The 12,414-nt window shown below is 34.9% G+C and overlaps 1 pseudogene; it reads right to left on the reverse strand.

Moving 5' to 3' along the window:
- Window positions 1–667: 667 nt before the first annotated feature.
- LOC149225474 (cytochrome P450 77A1 pseudogene) lies at window positions 668–2,484 on the reverse strand (annotated as a pseudogene).
- Between the last annotated feature and the right edge of the window lie 9,930 nt (window positions 2,485–12,414).

Consider the following 12,414-nt stretch of genomic DNA (forward strand, 5'->3'; position numbering starts at 1 on the left):
TTTTTGATAATTAGACTACAATAAACACTTTAAACATATATAGATAATCTTTAAAAACAACAATAAATACGCTTATGTAACTTTTTATTTTCATTAATAGAAAGTTGCAATTTTAATTTATATATATAATTATTTATATTAATAATAATAAAATAAATTATAATTAAATTAAATTTTCACGTGCCCAACATCGAACTGTTCAATCAATATAAATCGTCCACCCAATTATAATAAAATCATACATATAAAATTTCAATACTACTAAAAAAATTTTGTCATAAACACTGAAAGATATTTATTAAGGAGACCATTTTAATTCAGGTTACTCTTATTATTGCTCATTAATATAAATATTCCACCAAGATATTTACCAGACAATATTCAACTTCACACTTCAATATTCCACCAAGATATTTACCAGGCAATATTCAACTTCACACTTCAAATTTAGGACTGAAAAAAAACAAAAATTGAGAAAGGGTATAGAATGAGTAAAACCTGTAGGATTTTCCACCACGCTCCTTACAAAAACCAAAGCTTCTTAAATTTGAAAGAGAGTCGCAATTTACCATGGAAGAATTCTTAACTGTATCAGGTTTGAATCATACATATAAAGTTTCAATCATATTAAACATTAAAGTAGTTTAAATATATATATATATATATACATATATATATTGATGGAAAGATCTTTCTAAAAAAGCATACCATTTTAATTCAGTTTATTTACATCGTAAGTTCCGCGAGGGCAATTGCTTGCGAGACTCAGTTTTCAGTCGGAAATGTACGAAGGATCAAACCTATTATTCCTCGCAGGCTTCCGCCAGTCAATTATGGATGCTCACCCTCTCCTTTATGACCGCCTGCAGAGGATATTTCATAACCGTAGTGAGTTCCAGCGTCTCTGACAGATCAACTGTCTCCCCCGGCTTACATTCCCACGCGAATTCCTGAACAAGTCGGGCAACGATGAGATTTAAATGGAGCATAGCCATCCCTATGCCCGGACATATCCTCCGCCCTGCGCCGAAAGGCATCATCTTTATCTCCTTCGACCCCATCAAATCCACTTCCACACCCTCATCTGCAAACCTCTCCGGCCTGAACTCCCAGGGGTTTTGCCACATTCCGGGATCCATCCCCATACCCGCAACGTAGAAATTGACGGTCGCATCTGTAGGGACCTCGTAGCCGGCAAGCTCACAGGGACGGGTGACAGCGTGGGGGAAGACGAAGTGCCCGGGAGGGTGGCGTCTCAGGCTTTCCATAACGACGGCCTGCAGATAAGGCATCCGCTGCAGGTCGTCTTCTTCCACCGGTTTCTTCCTCCCAGTGACGCCGACGATCTCATCGTATAGTCTCCCCTGTACATCTTGACGGATCACCAGATTCGCCATTAACCACTGCAGGGACGTCGTGGTCGTGTCAGTGCCGGCAAGGATGAATTCCGTGCACAGCGCGACAAGATCGTCGTTGTCGAGGCTTTGGCCGTCGTCCACTGTTAGATGGAGCAACGTGTCCACGTACGCACTGCTAGCCTGAGGCGGCACACCGCGGCGCTGGTTGACGAGGGCAAGCAGGGCTTGCCTCTGCCTCCGACGGATCTCTGCCAACCGCGCTCGGCGCCGCCGGTAGAAGAACTCCGGAATTGGTAAGACTTCGTCCAGAGCTCTGCCGATTAGGGAGACCTCCCGTATGATACCCTGTACGGATAACAGCGTCTCCTCCTCCGGCTTGTTGCCGAAGCACATCCACATGACGATGCAGAAGAGCGCGGTCCGAAACTGCTCCACGACGCTAACTGCTCCCCCGCCGCGAGCCGCTTCGTTCCTAAGATTTTCCACCAGACGGCCTATACTCCATTCCCTCACCTCGCGGAAGACTTTTATCGCCGAAGGGCTCAGGGCTTCGTTAACCAGATTTCTGCGAAGGGTCCGCCACAGTGGCCCGTATGCAGCCGAGAGGACGCTGTGCTGTTTGATGTCGAACATTTTCGTCGCCCCACGGGCTAGCGGGCGGTCAGCGAAGACGGCGCCCTTCTGTAAGAGAGCCTCGTGAGAAAGCTCGCGGCCGGCAATCATGAGCATAGGGCGGGAACCGAACCAGATGGTGAATATTGGGCCGTATCTCTCATGGAATTTCTTCATTGATCTCTCGAACGCGTCGCCGGAGAATCCAATCTGAAGGAGGTTCCCTACAATGGGCCATGCCGGGGGACCTGGCGGTAGGTTCTTGTACCGCCAACTCGTCCAAAGAACCCAACTCCTCCAAAGAACAAGTCGGAGGAAGAATAAGGAAATTATGAGAACGAAAACACCCTGGAGAAACGAATTGAGTCCAAACGGAATCGCCATGGAAATTCGAACTAAAGGGTTTCGTGCAGAGTCTGATATGAGCAGAGTTTTACGACCTTCTAAGATGATGGAACTCCAAAATGATTACTCACCGAAACAAAAAACAACACTACCTTCAAGGAGTCAAATGTCAAATTTACTTGCTATCCAAATAAAATATATATATATATTTTAAATTTTACTGCCAACATAATTATTAATTATAATTATTTTTTTATCATATATAATTATTAAATTTCGGAATTTTAAAATATTAATAATTTTCGGAATTTTAAATTACTAACATAACATTATATTATATTTTCCATATAAAATACTAATAATTTAATGGAGTCAAAATGTTTATGTAACACAACATTACAATATCTCTTTCATAGTGGGTTGGAGAGTGTCTATTGGGGCAGCTAAGCTAGATCCATCTCAACTTCAAGGTGCAAACCTCTTTCTTCAATGCAAAACTTGAGGAAAAATTTGAAATTTGAGCAATTTGATTCCTCTTCATTTGATAGATCAAGAAATAAATGAATCTAGGCTGGTTTAATTTTCTATAAATATAATATAAAGTTAAAAAAAAAATATAATTTTCCTATTTAAATATATGATGTGGGAAAAATTATTATAGTAATTTTAAAAAAATTATCCACCAAACTACAAAAAATAGTTACAAATTTTGATTTTCTACCTAACTTCACAAAAAAAACATATTTACCTACAGTTTTGCCTCCTTTAAATAATAACTTAAGTGGGCTTAATGGTTCACAACCTAGAGTTTTACCCGTTTAAATAATAGTGGAAGTGGGCCTAATAGTTCACAACATGTATTTCCTCTTAATAAGTCAGATTTTTTTTTTCATAGACTTTAGTAGTAACAAGTCAAATCACCATTATAACTTTAAAATGGGATGATAAATAATTATAATTATAATTTTATTTTGTCATATATATAAATTGTCAAACATAAAATTTAAAAAAATAAAAATATATATATAACAACATTTCTTTCCTACTAAACTAAACAGCACCTATCCACATAATAATAATATGTATATATAATTTTCTTTTTAATATTACATTTTTTTAATCAACACCTTGAAAAAACATGTTACTGCTCTGATATTTTTGATTTATCAACACTATAGAAAAAAAAAGGTTATCTTCTCTGATAATTTTTTAATTAGAAAGACGTACTTTATGTTACCTGCTCTGATAATTACATTGAGTGGCCCATTAGTCAAGAAATGTTACCTACTCTGAGAAATTTTTAATAAAAAATCATGCATTGAATCAGTGCATGAGTTTCATGAATTATAGAAGAATAAAAATAAAATTGATTTTCTACTATGCAAAGCGAGCCGATGTTTTAAAGTACATATAATCAAAGTATGGTAAAAGATCATTTTTCAGTAAAAAAAATTATGAATCGAATCAGTCGAAGAATATAAATAAAATGGTTTTTTAGATGTTTTAAAGTATATATAATCAAATTATGGTATGGTCATGTTTTTTTGAAGTGTTATTTTTTACTGGTCATATTCTTTTGAAGTGTTATTTTTTAATGGAGTTGTTTTTAGTGTAATTTAATGGATTTTTTGGTATTGGAATTTAGTGGAAAAAATTAGGTAAAATTTTGATTTGTGTTATTTAAATTGATTTTTTAACTGTATATTTGGATTCAGCATCCTGAAAAACCTGTTGGACATTTTGATTGTGTAAGGATTACCTATCAAGCTTGTGATTTTAATAAATTTCTGCTAGATTTTAGAAAAATTTAACTAGAAAAACCCACCAAAAAAACTTCCAAAAAATCACACTAAAAACAACTTCTTTTTTATTTCAAAACACAAAAGTTAAAAATGTAACATTAAGATGTGCTCGATAAAATATGGCTTCCTTACCAAGCTATGGTGTTCACATCTAAGAGAAAGACATTTTTGAATCACTAAAAACAACTTATATATAATTTATTTGTATTTTTAATGCTTCTTAACATTCACTTATATATTATTAATTTTTGTCAAAGACTAAATTTAATTGATTTTTCTATTCATTATCATTACTTTAGTTTTAATCAATATATTATATAAGGTTTAGTAAAACAATTTATATATAGTTTATATGTATGGTTAATGCCTCTTGACATTCACTTAATAATATATTATTATTAATTTTTGTCAAAGAGAAACAATTGGTTTGTCTATTCATCATCATTACTTAGTTTTAAACAATATAAAATGTCTAATAAAATAATTTATATGCATGGTTAATGCCTCTTGACATTTATTTATATATTATTATCAATTTTGTCCAAGACTAAAATAATTGATTTGTCTATTCTTCATCATTACTTTAATTTTAATCAATATATTATATAATGTTTAATAAAAAATAATAATATTATTTTTTAAACATTTCGTATAACAGGAATCTAGTTGGCTTTCTATTTTTCCTTGAGAACATTCTTGAGGTACTTCTATTAGTTTAAAAGGTACTTGAATCTTTCAAAACTCATTGGCCACAGTGATTCAAGCTAATCATTTTGCTTATCATTGTCTTTATTATAGACTCTTCGATTTTCATTTTTGAAAGGCAACAACTACCATCAATTTATCATTATCAATATAGAATCATATTTCTTTAATTTATTAAAACTTGAGGACCTTTTGGTGCTCAGGCTTTTCAAAAGCTTAAGAAACCTTAGAAATAAGTCCATGGAGGAAAAGGAAATGAGAAGCATGATATCGAAGGGCACACAGATGGCAATGATGCCATGGTATCTTTTGGAGTCTTCTATGGTGTTTTCAGGTTCAAACCACACCATGGTTATTATTTGTTAAGCTAATTTTTTTTTATATCAGCTAATTTTTCATTATTATTATTTGCATCAAATTTTAACGTTATTTTTTTTATTAGTTTTTATTAAAGATTTGTAATTAATTAATTCTTTGTGAGATTTAAGCGGTTTAAATTACTATCTCATCATCCTTGAGGTAGTTACATGGAAAAAAAAGTGATGTATTGGGAATTTTTAAAGCAATTATATATTGGAAGAGCCTTGCTGGAAGAGAAAATAACCAAGTCTTTGAGGCAAGCATGCAGATCATTGAACTTTTTAGATAAGTAAATGGATATATCTTTTAAAATTAAAATATCCCTTAGCTTTTAGATTTGAGTATGCATTTATTATCAAAAAGAATATTCAATAAATATTATATGTTTTTTTTAATTCTATGTAGAATTAACATAATTATATTAGTAAATATGGTTGATATACACTGATCAACGTCATTTTCATATGTTGCATTAATGCTAAATTTATATTGACCATGGTTTACCATTATCAGCCATAGTTGACAATGGTTGGTGTTACATTAATATTAGTGTTACATTGGTTTAAAATGGTTTACCTTTATTGACAATGGTTGATCATTGTTACATGGTTACAATAATGTTACATTATTTTTTAGCATGGTTGATACTAGATTAATGTTAATGTTAATGTTAACATTATATTAATAGTTGAAATGGGTTGATGTGGTTGACCATGGCTCACCTCAGTTCACCATGATTGCCAATAAATACCATGGTTGACCTTAGTTGAGCATGATTAACAATGTTTGACATGGTTAACCAAGGATCAAGGGGAAGATTATGGTTGACCTTGGCTTACCATGGTTAACCTCAGTTCACCATGATTTCCAATAATTACCATGGTTGACCTTAGTTGAGCATGATTAACAACGATTATCATGGTTAACAAAGGATTAAGGGGAAGATTGTGGTTGACCTTGGTTTACCATGGTTGACCTTAGTTCACCGTGACTGCCAATAATTACCATGGTGGACCTTAGTTGAGCATGATTAATAATGATTACCATGGTTAACCAAGGATTAAGGGATTATGGTTGACCTTGGTTTGCCATGGTTGACCTCACTTCACCATGATTGCCAATAATTACCATGGTTGACCTTAGTTGATCATGATTAACAGTGATTACCATGGTTAACAAAGGATTAAGGGGAAGATTATAGTTGACCTTGGTTTACCATGGTTGACTAAGGATAAAAAGTTTTGATTGTGGATGAAAATGGTTAACTGAGTGTGACCATGGTCAACCATAAATACAACAATGTGTCATAAGTTATATTAATCTAGCAATGTAATAGTGATGTTGCCAATTGTTATGGTGTTACATTAATCTTAACTATGGTTGATGTTACATTAATGTTAATGCTAATGTACATTAATGTTACAAAATTGGTTTCACTAATGGTGACAAGATTGACCATTGTTGAAGAGGGTTGAACATGTACACCATTGTTGAATTTGTTGTCAATGATTGAAAATGGTTAACGATGGATGAACATGTTTACTTACTTTGACAATGGAGAATATGTTTGACCTAATTTAATATGGTTGCACAAGATAACTATAGCTGAAAAGCATTGACATTGGTTTTGATTTCCATATTGTGACATGGATGTTCAATGCATTATAATGTCATTTTTCTGCTTAATCAAAATAGCACATCAATTTGTTTTCGTCATAGTGCGACATTGGTTTATATTTGACACATAGAATGTCAAAATTTGTTTACCACATTATGATGTCAATGTTTTTATTGTCATATTGTAATAAGGGTACTAGTTTGATGCATCGTAATGGTAATTTTTTGGTTGCTCAAAATGCAACAATAATTTATGTTCATCACATTGCAACTATTGGAAACACTCGGGGGGGGGGGGGGGGGGGTGGGGTGAATCAATATTTCTTTTCAATTGTTATTTTTACCAGTTAGATCACTTATATTTAGAACACAAAATGAACAATAAGAATAAATTCTTTTATTAATTTCTTCTTTATAATAAATCAAGTACAATATATGTAGGGCTCCAACCCTAGATGAAGACACTGATCTTCAATTCCCTAGGCTCCAACATGTAATGTGCCAAGCACCGACTTGGACTTTCCAAGGCACCAACCATGTCAATTTTGAGGCACCTACCTCAAGGGCTCCAACCTTATATCTGGTTTAGGCTCCGACCTAGTTTCTTGAGGACTTCGATCCTCTTGGGCTCCAACCCTATCTTCCAAGGCACTAATCTTATATCTATGAACCTCCAACCCTCAGCTTTATTTCATCAAGATAAGTTTAGTAATTATTCATGGCTCCTAATGTCTACTTACATGAGACCTGTCTAACTTCAGTAATGCATCCTCCAAATCACTTCATCAATGACAACCTTGTCTTCTTAGAAGGTATCGCCACTACTCTTCATGTCACCCAAATAAAATCTCTTCAAGGTTGCATCATGAGGGCTTCATCATGGGTCTTCAATAGGCTTCTAGAAATCTTCAAAGTGTCTTTAATATGTTGCCTCAAGAACTCTTCAAGAGTTCCAAATACTCCACTACCCCAAGGTTGCTACACTAGTACAAGCCTCCAAATTCACTGTACTTGGCTCCAACTTTCAAATATCCAAACACCTCAATGATGCTCAATGATCTGCCCACAAGAGACACCAAATTTCCAACGAATCCCAAGAGGATTTTCAATGTTTTCCAAGTAGGTCTGCTCCAAATGATGATGTGAATGTTGAAGTATGACAACTCAAGAAGACTGAATTCTAGACTAGACTATACTTCACAAGATACATGCTTCTTAAGAGATTTGTTTAAGCCTTCATATGTCACCAGTATGAGTTTCGAAAGTGACTGTCCAAACTTGTTAATTCATCAAAAATTTGAGATTATTCAACACAAGTTTACCACAGGTGTATCCGAGCTTCACACATAGAATGTCCACTTCTTCTTCATAGGTTCAATGATTATCATATTCACCACATGATGACTGTCTTAGTTCCTCCATAGATCAAAGTATATGAGTGACTATCCTCACACCTGTTCAAGCTCCAATATGAGACAGTTCACAAGATAACAATCTGAATTCTGCAATTCTAAGCCTTTAACAGAGGATTGTCCACCCATAGGAAACTGACCACACAAAACCAAGATGTTTAGATAAGGTCCAAGCTCCAATATTTTCATAAGACCGAGCACTAAGCCTCATAAGTGTCATTGTTCTGAGCCTCCTGTAACTGTTTTGAACCCTCCACACAAGAATGTCCCAAAGCTAGCTGAATTGTAGTCCCTTCATAGAAGTATCTGTGCTATCACATAAATACTGCTTTTCCCAAAAAAACAATCCTTCTCAGGCTCCTTGTAAAAAATTTCCCAAATGTTGTAATTATGATTTCTATTTCATCTTCTCGGCCTCATATTTTATCTTTGTATTTTTTGATCGAAAATCAGTGAGTAAAAATGACAATCTGAGCTTCTATTTATATGAATTGAACTTTGAAATGAAGGGACACGTGTATTTGAAGTGAGGTTGACTTGTGTGACTGAGTGTAGGTCAGCTCATTGCTAAATATAATTTTCTTGACCTAAAAATTCAATATCTCACAAGCTATTTGGAGTTTGGGGACAAGTAAGGGCTCATTGAAAAGGAGAAAAATATACTCTAAAATATGGTATAGAAATCATTTTGGAAGGATTCCTCTAAGTTGGTAAAAATGTTTTTCTTTGGATTGTCCTTAATTTTTGTGCATAAATTGTTTGGGACAGCAAGGGCTTCTTCTTTGTCACCAAGTGTTTTTAAGTGAGGTCTCCACTTGTTATGTCTTTAATCATCATGTCATCAAGTGATCTCCAATTCCTTCATTGTCCATGTCATCAAATGTAATGTCACCATATATGTCATCATGATAGTGCAGTTATATGTCATTAACCATATGCATCATTCATCAATTTGTTAAAGCAAGGGATAAATCATCACAAGGATAGCTTCTTCATTAAGAGTGAATATGAGCATCAATAAGACAAACTCCTTCATTAAGGGTAAGGAAATAATCATGATTTCTAGGGCTTCTTCATCAAGAGCAAGGATACAAGAGGTTATGGTGTCTTCATGGTTAATTCAAGGACATCTTGGACATTATGAACAATAGGCATCTAGGAAAAGACTTATTCTTAGTGGCTTGACATCATAATGGCATCATTAATAGCTTGACATCTTCATTAATGACATCTTTATCAAACAAGAAGGACTTTTCATCATGAGAAATGACATCATCATAATATGCATGAGGTTATGATATCACAAGAATATTTTCCATCCCAATAGTACCATATTGACATCAATGACAACCTTGATTAACAATATCCCCTTTTTTCATTGATGGAAATATTATTGCCCCTTCAACATTCTCTCCCCCTTTAACATCAATGGAAAATGGGGTGCCCATTTAATCCCCCTTTCAAACTCCTTCTTTTCATCATATTTTATTTATTAACAGTAATTCTTCATAGCTATGTTACTCCCCCTGTCATGGTGCTCTTTCATCTGGAAATATGGTCCAAGTTGCATTTCTTCATGGGTGAACCAACTCCCCCTGTTTGCATAAACTCCTTTACCTCAAGAAAGATTACTTCATTAATGATAAAAAGAAGAGATCCTCAACAATAGTCCACGAGATGAGAAAGGGGTCATATTCTTCAATGGAGTTGCTCCTGAGAGATAATATATCAAAGGATGATTGTCCATGTATGACTCATCAAGGATTTCATAGGGCCCATTTACAAATAGCTTCTCTAAGAATTCTCAAGAATCACAAACTCCCCCTAACTGTATCCATGGTCTTCTTTTAGGCAGAGTCTCACCATCAAATAATTGGAATATCAAAGATGAATTCAACATGTATTGTTGGCTGGAGTGATCAAGAGACTTTTAGATCCAATTTTCTTCCTTCTCCATACATGTGTAACTTTCTTCTTTGGCTTGGTGGACATAGTTTTATCTTGTTGAGGGACCCAATTCAAGTTACAAATGCTTGCCATCTGTCCAATGTTATGGAAATTGAAGCACTTCATCTTGTTAATGAATAAGAAACCATGAATTCTTCTTGTAACTTTGCTTCTAGGAGATTGATGAGGACCATTATATTTGTCTTTGTGATATGCCCTACAATCTTTTGCCATGTGCCCAAAGTTTGTACAAGAATAACAATAACCAAGAAATATATTTGATACCTAGGAGATGAAGATTTCCTTAATGTACTTCTGAAGTCTTTTTTCCTTGGGATTCTTTGATTATATTCATTACCTTTTGTATTCTTGACATCATCTGCAAGTCTCCTTGGACTAGGATTTCTTCCATTGTTGTCTTGACACTTCTCCTTGCCTTTTCTAGAATAGGGAGCATCAACATTTCTTCCTATCTTCCTCACATCCTTGTTGTTTGAAGCATTATTATTCTTGGTTGAGGATTCACCTGCATAGCCAAGACCTGATTTATCGAGGGGAGACCTTTGATGATTTAGGATGTCATCTAGGGTTTAAGTACTTTTCAAGTTCTTATTCAGCAAGTCAAATTCCTTTTTAAGAAAGACAATTTCTTCCTTCTTTTTCATGCATTCGTCATCCTTCTTTGATAGAATGATCTCCATTTCTTCCTTCATCTTTGTTTCTTCACATGATTGGGACTAAAGAGAAGTGATTTCCGATCTTAACTTGGCGATTTCATCATCCTTTTCTTCTAGTTGGCATATCATGGTGTTTCTCTACTTTTCTACTTCATCAACCTATCCTTCTATGAATGAAAAAACTTCCATCACCTTCCCAACTCCTTGTGCTTGTTTCCTTGCTTTTCTAGTTGAGATCTAAGGGAGGATACCTCTTCCTTGTATTAACCAATCTCTACTTCAATATTGTTCAAGCTTTTGAGTCTTCTTTCAAGGTGGCATGATAAAGTTTCTTCCCTTTTATTGCCTTATCCAATTGATTTGTCATGGATATGACTTCTTCATGATGCTTTCTTTTGTTTTGATGAAATTCCTCCTTAACTTTGGTGAGCTCCTCATCTCTTTCTAGTACTTGAAGCTTGAAAAGGCCAGCTTCCTTCCTTGTCTTGTGTTGGTCACCATCTTTTGCTTTCTTCTTAAGTTCCTCATTCACCTTTTTCGAACTATTAATCTCTTCCATGGAAGCTATAAGTTTAGTCAAGAGATCTTCTTCAAAGTATTCTTTGCTTTCTTCTTCTTCTAGGTCTTCTTTGGCCTTGATGTCATCATTCTTATTTTCAGCTTCCTTGATGGGTTTTGGATTTCCTTCTTGATTTCCATCATCTTCTTGACTAATGGTCATGGTCAATGCCCCTTTTGAGTGAAGGTCATGAAGTTTGATACCCTTTGTTGGCGAACAATTTTCCAAATTGGCCTTTATAAAATCTGGTAGCCCATTCAAGATTTCCTTCATCGTTTTTGCATTGTACTCCTTGGATTCTCCGTTCATCATGTTATTAGTAATCACTGATTCCCATACTTCAACGCCTTGATACATTAAGAAATTTCTCATTCTTACCTTCCATACATCAAACTTTCCATTGAGCAATGAGACCTTCCCAATTTGATTGTCTTTAGTTTTCACGATTGAGGAAGAGACATCTTTAGGAGAATTGAAGGCTTTCTTCCTTGGATTTTCCATTTGTGTTCTAGGGATCAACCTTCAAGCTTCTAGGATTTGAGTGAAAGTATTGGCTCTGATACCAATTGTTGGAAATACTGAGGGGGGGGTGAATCAATATTTCTTTTCAATTGTTATTTTTACTGGTTAGAACACTTATATTTAGAACACAAAATGAACAATAAGAATAAATAATTTTATTATTTTCTTCTTTATAATAAATCAAGTAAAATATATGTAGGGCTCCAACCTTAGATGAAGAGACTGATCTTCAATTCCCCAGGCTCCAACCTATAATGTGCCAAACACCAACTTGGAATTTCCAAGGCACCAACCTTGTCAATTTTGAGGCACCTACCTCAAGGGCTCAACCCTATCTTCCAAGGCACCAACCTTGTCTCTATGAGGCTCCAACCTCTAGGGATCCAACCCTCAGCTTCATTTCATCAAGATAATTTTAGTAATTATTCACGGCTCCCAATGTCTAGTTCAATGAGCCCTCTCTAACTTCAACAATGGCTCCTCCAAATCACTTCATCA

This window comes from Pinus tabuliformis, chromosome J (assembly GCF_031772625.1).
Source record: "Pinus tabuliformis cultivar Carrire ecotype Pingquan chromosome J, CPIR1, whole genome shotgun sequence".
NCBI classification, from domain to species: Eukaryota; Viridiplantae; Streptophyta; class Pinopsida; order Pinales; family Pinaceae; genus Pinus; species Pinus tabuliformis.